The sequence below is a fragment of the Sminthopsis crassicaudata genome, chromosome 2, assembly GCF_048593235.1.
Source record: "Sminthopsis crassicaudata isolate SCR6 chromosome 2, ASM4859323v1, whole genome shotgun sequence".
Taxonomy (NCBI): Eukaryota; Metazoa; Chordata; class Mammalia; order Dasyuromorphia; family Dasyuridae; genus Sminthopsis; species Sminthopsis crassicaudata.
The window spans coordinates 10,198,311-10,204,697 of NC_133618.1; the positions used below are offsets into that span (position 1 = coordinate 10,198,311).

Genomic DNA, 6,387 nt, shown 5'->3' on the forward strand with positions numbered 1-6,387 from the left:
GAGTTTTATATTTGATACTCAAAGAGATGGGCAGTTCCAAGAAGAAGTGTATATTGGAGTATGGGGAGACTTGAGGTAGGGGAAGCAGCTACAAGGATAATGCAATCATACTTCAGGAGGGAAGTGAGAATAGCTTAAATTAGGGTTATGGCTGTGGGTACAAAGAGAAAAAAGACATATATGAAAAATATGAAAGGAGAAATAGGGAAATATTGGATATGTGTGGTGAGTGGGAATGAAAAGTGGAGGATGATGAGTTTGGATGGGACCCTCAACAATAGTAGAGAAATTTTGAAGAGAAAAAGGTTTGGGTAATAAGCAATAATTACTGTTATAGATATGTTTGAGAGGCCTATGGATTGTCCAAGTTCAAGAAGTCCAAAAATAGCAGCTGATTCCTGATTATAGCTCAGAAGAGAGACTAGCAAAGTGAGAAAAACTAAAATTAGGGTTATGTGGAGAAAAAGACATATATGAAAAATATGAAAGGAGAAATAGGGAAATATAGGATATGTGTGGTGAGTGGGAATGAAAAGTGGAGGATGATGAGTTTGGATGGGACCCTCAACAATAATAGAGAATTTTCGAAGAGAAAATTTTTAGGTAATAAGCAATAATTACTGTTATGGATATGTTTGAGAGAACTATGGATTGTCCAAGTTCAAGAAGTCTAAAAACAGCAGCTGATTCCTGATTATAGCTCAGAAGAGAGACTAGGACTGGATATATTGATCTGGGAATCTTCTGAATAGACATGATAACCAGATCAATAAGAACTGATTAGATCACCAAGTGGAATAGTATGGACTAGAAGAAGAAAAGAGGAATCCAAGACAGATCCTTGGGGGATTCCCACAGTTAATGTGTATCATATGAATGAAGATTCAGAGTGTGAGGAGTGATTGACTGGCTAAGGAGAACTAGAAAAGAGCAAAGTCTTAAAAATCTGGAAAGATGAGAATATAAAGGCTACGGTGACTATTAGTGTCAAAAACAGTTGAGAGGCAAGAAGGATGAGGACTGAGCAGAGCACATTAGATTTGGTAACTAAGAATTCAGTGGTAACTTTGCACAGAGCAGATTCAGTAAAATAATGAGGGAAGAGATCAAATGGCAAAGTGTCATGTTTGGGCTAGCTTTCTGGAGGATCTTGGGATCAACCTAAGTCCTTGCTCTTAGTGGAGGAGTGAAGGAGGCAGGAAGGCCACACTGGTCAAAAATGGAGTCTAGAATCTGGTGTCTTCTCTTGTGTCTATGGCTGAGAGCTGTGGCCAAGAGGGCATTCCCAGTTGTCCCAGCCCTTAAATACTTCAATACAATTACATCACTACACCACATTGAGCACCATTACATCATCATAGAGAACCATGATCTTACATTGAATAGGTACTTAACCATAAGCACCACACTGACCTCGATTTTAGTACACCTTTACAGAGTTCTGGGCCTCTACAGCAAAGGTTTAAGAATCAAATGAAAGGAGGGAAAAGACAAGACTTTAAATGAAATGCCTTTCTCAAGGAGTTTACCCATGAAAAGAAGGGAACATAAGATAATAATTGGAAGAGAGGGAGGAAGTATCAATGGATCCAATTAGCTTTTATTTATTAGGATAGACAGACACATTTGTGGGCAGTCTATAGGTATTGGGAGATTAGAGATGGTAGAGAGATTAGAGATTATAAAATGGGGCAGTCTGGTGGAATATATGGAGGAAAATGAGGTCATATGTTGAGGATTGACCTTGAGAAAGAGAATAGCCACTTATTATTTTGACATTATAATGAGGAATTATAATGAAGAGAAGGGAAGAAGGGGGAAGTGTCCTCAATTTTTTTTTCCAGTGAAGACAAAGTGCTCAGTGGATATGTTAGGGAAAATGTTGCTGTGAGATTATTGAGGAGAAGCAAGGAATTTAGGAACAGAAAGTTAATCAACAAGCATTTATTAAACACCTACTATATGCTAGACACTGTAAGTGCTAGGAATATGAATAAAGAAGGAAATAGTTACTGCTTTCAAGTCTAATTAGGGAGACAACATACAACCAATTATATAAATACAAGATAACTATAGAATAAATTGAGGAAAATTTTAGAGGGAAGACATAGATTAAGGAACACTGCAGAATATAAGATTTTAGTTGAGACTTTAAGGAAACCAAAAGGTTAAAATGAGGGAAGAGTTCCAAGTAAGGGGATAGTCAGGGGATAAATTTAGCCAAGAGTTGGAGTATCATATGCAAGAAGTAACCAGGTGTTATCATTGGGTTAGAGATTATGTGGAAATAAAAGAGATATAAAAAGACTCAACAGATAGGAAGGGGATAGATTATACAGTGTTAAAAGACAGAGAAGATTTATATTTGATCTTGAGGAGAATAGAGTCACTGGAATTTTTCTTCAGTGTAATATTCTATTCTTCATTTTCCTTATGATCATGAGTGTCCCTTCTCTCCTCTCTCCCATGGATGCATCTTTTTTATTTCCTATAGTAACTCTTCATAGTCTCTAACAACTTTGAAGAGAAATTCTCCACCCCAGGAGTCAGAGCAGCCTGCATTTGTAAACCAGGCAACAGTTTCTGGAAGGAAATACAGATAACGCCTGCTTGATATAAGTCCCTGGACAGTTTCCTCTACTCAGTGCAGAGAGAGACATAGAAACAGAGATAGAGAAGCTAGAAGGAACAACCATGTTATGGAGATCTTAAGATGTGCCAGGCAATGTGCTAAACACTCTTCAAAATTATTTCATTTGACAGAATGACTGGGAGACTGAGAAAATAGAGAGAGAAGAGTAAAGAGAACTTAAGACAGAACCTGGGCAACACAGTTTTCACTTTAATGGGGAAGAAATGAAGGATGGTGTAATTGTTCAATGATTGTTTCTACTATTAAATTCAATTCCTACCCCAGTCTTATAGGCATATAGATGTCTGTACAGTTCAGATATCCATTTCCAATGGGTCACTTTCTGTAAATGTTTAAAGAACAAGCTTTATTACAGTATTCATCAGAAATTAGTCATTTTCTCTCTTAGAATGATTAAGCAACTTATTAATGATGAGATAGAATGTAGAAACAGGGAAATTACTTCAAGAAGGATGGCAACCCCCTTCCAAGTAAAAGAAAGAGTAAAGGGAGGCATTCATCCCAATCAGACCCAGAAACTTCTTAATCTCTATTTTCTGGATATTTGCCCTCATGTAAAAACATCCCTGGATGACCTCAAGGATGACATCACCTATTCTTTGGGGAAATTCAAATAGCAGACAAAAGTTACACGGTGTAGATTGTTTTGTCCTTGGTCTGATTTCAGAAGTACAGGGCTCTCTTGGAAAAGGTAACGGCTTCTCCTGGTGCTCATTGGTATCTTCTCTTAGTGTTTTAGAGCTTCCTAGAACAGTGGTTGTCAATCTCAAATAGAAACAGGAGCCACTGAACAGCACTTGCAAAAAATCCATGTGGGCCATAGACTGATTCAGAAAACCACACATGTTTATATATTTATTTTTACTAATTTGTTTATTTTTGTAAATGTTTCCCAATTATTTTAGTCTGGCTCAGCCTCACTGGGAATGTTGGGGGCAACAGGCATCTGGCCCCTCTGCATATTTGACATGTCTGGCCTGTACCACTGAGAGGTTAAAAGGCTTGTCCAGAGTCCTCCAGATAGGATGTATCGGAAGTGGGACCTGAATTAAAGCCAACTCTATATCAGGTATACCATGTCAACTCTTAATAGTATTTTTTTGGTAGCTTTTTATTTACAAGTTATATGCATGGGTAATTTTACAGCACTGACAATTGCCAAATCTTTTGTTCCGATTTTTCTCCTCCTCCCCCCCCCTCCCAGATGGCAGGTTGACCAAGAATGTTACATATGTTAAAATATAAATTAAATATAATATATGTATATATGTCCAAACCAACTCTTAAAGTTGAGATGGAGATGGGGAAGTTTCTCAAAACAAACGAGGACAAGAAAGGCCTCTAGTTGTTCACTCTTAAGCATGTTCCCATCTCTGGGCCTCAGTTTCAACACCTGGAAAAAATGAAAGTTTTGGGCTCAGTATTCACTAAAATTCCTTCTTGCTAGGCAATTCTATGAATCTGGATTTGTTCATTAACCAGACTTTGGAGAGATCTTGCCCGAGGACTCCAAATGCTAATAAGTATGAATTTGTAAATGATGGCAATAGCATAGATTTGTTTGTTCTTCGGAGATTAAATATTAGCCAGCTCTGACTCACATGAACAGGGGCTTGATAGTTTCTTTTAGGTGGTATGCCAAGCTTTTGAACATTTACTTCCTCTTAGTGGGGGTGGGAAATAGCTCTCCTGGAGGGATCAGGGGCACAAGGCAGCTTATTGGCTCAGTGGATATAGCACTGGGCTTGTTATCAGTCAGATTCATCTTCAAGAGTTCAAATCCAGCCTCAGACACTTTGTAGCTGTGTGACCCTGAATAAATTACTTCACCTGCTACCTTCAGTTCTTCATTTTTCAAATGAGTTGAAAAAGGAAATAGCAAACCACTTCATTATATCTGCCCCAAAACAGAACAACCAAGATCACTAAGAGTTGGACAGGACTGAAATAACTAAACGCCTAGGATTTATATGATGAGCTACCTTTCCCAAGGTAAAAAGTCACTGGAGTATAAAGCAGTTTGGTAATATATTTTAGGTTTAACAAAAAAACAACTTGATACAGTAACTGAAAGAGCATTGGTCAGAGGATCTGGGTTCAAGTGCTGGTTATTACTTTCTTGTTTAAAAAACAACAACAACAAAAAGATCTGTTGTAGGAGCAAGACATCATTATTCTAGAAATAAGAATGGGAGGGAGGGAGGGCCGAATAGTTGTCTTCAAGTTTTTGAAGGACTATAAAGGGAAAGTGGGATTAACCTTATTCCCTTGACCCTAAAGGGCCAACTAGCAACAAGGGACTGAAGAGAATAGCAAAGTGATACATTTTATCTCCATACAAGGAAACATCTTAACAATTTCAACTTTCCTTAAGTGGAATAGCTACTTTGGATGAGGAGAAGGGCAGGGTTTGTGGTTTCCTTTTTGATGGAAATTTTCAAGGTAAATTTCAATGACAGTAACATTTGAAATTGACTAAGAAATCAACCAGCTTTTATTTAAGTACTTGCCACATGTCAAGTGGTAAAATGGATATTCAGAAAGTTAGATTTCAAGTTCCAGTCCAGTCTGAGACCCTTACTAATTCTATGATCCTGGGCAAATCTTTTAATTTTTGTCTGCCTCAGTTGCCCCACCACTTAGGATGGTTGTAAGGATCAAATTTTTTAAGCATTTTAGAAACCTTGAAACACTACAAATGGTAATTATTGTTATGATCATTTCTGTGGGGTGATAAAAAAAAAAAAAAAGTGGCTGTTTGGGAGCCGGAGATGGGTTAACAGATGGAAGAGTGTTAGGTTCTTACTAAGTGCAGATCTCCTCCCAGAGAGTGATCAGCAGTTTCTGGAGACAACAGGACTTTACAGAGGAGAAAGGGACCTGACAGATAAAATGGAAGTAAGACTGGAGAAGGCTTAAGAAGGAGGAAGGTAGGGAAGGGGACTATGTAAGTGAAGAATTGCTTAATCTTCCCAATTATATATTGATCCAGAATAAAGTCAGTTCTAGCCATTATTGCTTTCATATGTTTCTTGTATTCTCTCCCTCTCTCTATGTGAGTGTGAGAAATATTCTATATTTAGGCCCACAGTTTTGTTCTGGGACCTTGGCCAGACATCTTATGAGGTAAGGCTAACTCCTGAGATCCGGGTAATTTCATTACATGCTTATTAGTAGTAATAATAAAAAGGAGTTAATCAAAAGAAACATTTACTCATAACCAACTGTGTTCTAGGAAATCACTCCCTCTTTGTAACGAGGTTGGAACCACTGGGAGAACGCAGCCTTTTAGCAGAGCATCTGGGCACTTCCTCTAGGGATCCAGGGCCAAGAATGAGAGAAACATGATCCTTCAGGAAAGTTCTCTTCAACTTTGTAAACTTTCCCAAAAAATAATAAAATAAAACAAAATAAAGTTTCAAATTTTCTTTTTGAAGTTTCAGTGGAAAGTTCCAATAGTTTGGTTTTATCTTGGAAGCAGAGCTGCTAATGCAGAATAAAACCACTGTCCCTCGTTGACTTTTCTGATTGATTTTATAAAGTTAGTTTACTATTCTGTTTCAATCAATTAAGCATTTTTATGAAGCACTTACTGTGTGCCAGGCACTATGTTAAATGATGGGGATGCAAGGCAAAAATGAAGTGGATCAATCAAACAATAAAAAGGATCCACTTATTCCCCAGTAATATATCCATTTAGTCTCTGGAGATACCTGAAAACCATGGTGGGATGA

At 37.7% G+C, this 6,387-nt stretch overlaps 1 long non-coding RNA gene across 1 annotated transcript; it reads left to right on the forward strand.

Annotated features, from left to right (window-relative positions):
- LOC141553102 (uncharacterized) lies at window positions 1-5,993 on the forward strand. Its single transcript, XR_012485281.1, has 3 exons — window positions 1-3,722; window positions 5,737-5,779; window positions 5,889-5,993. It is a non-coding gene; the product is annotated as an uncharacterized LOC141553102 (long non-coding RNA).
- The last annotated feature ends 394 nt before the right edge of the window (window positions 5,994-6,387 follow it).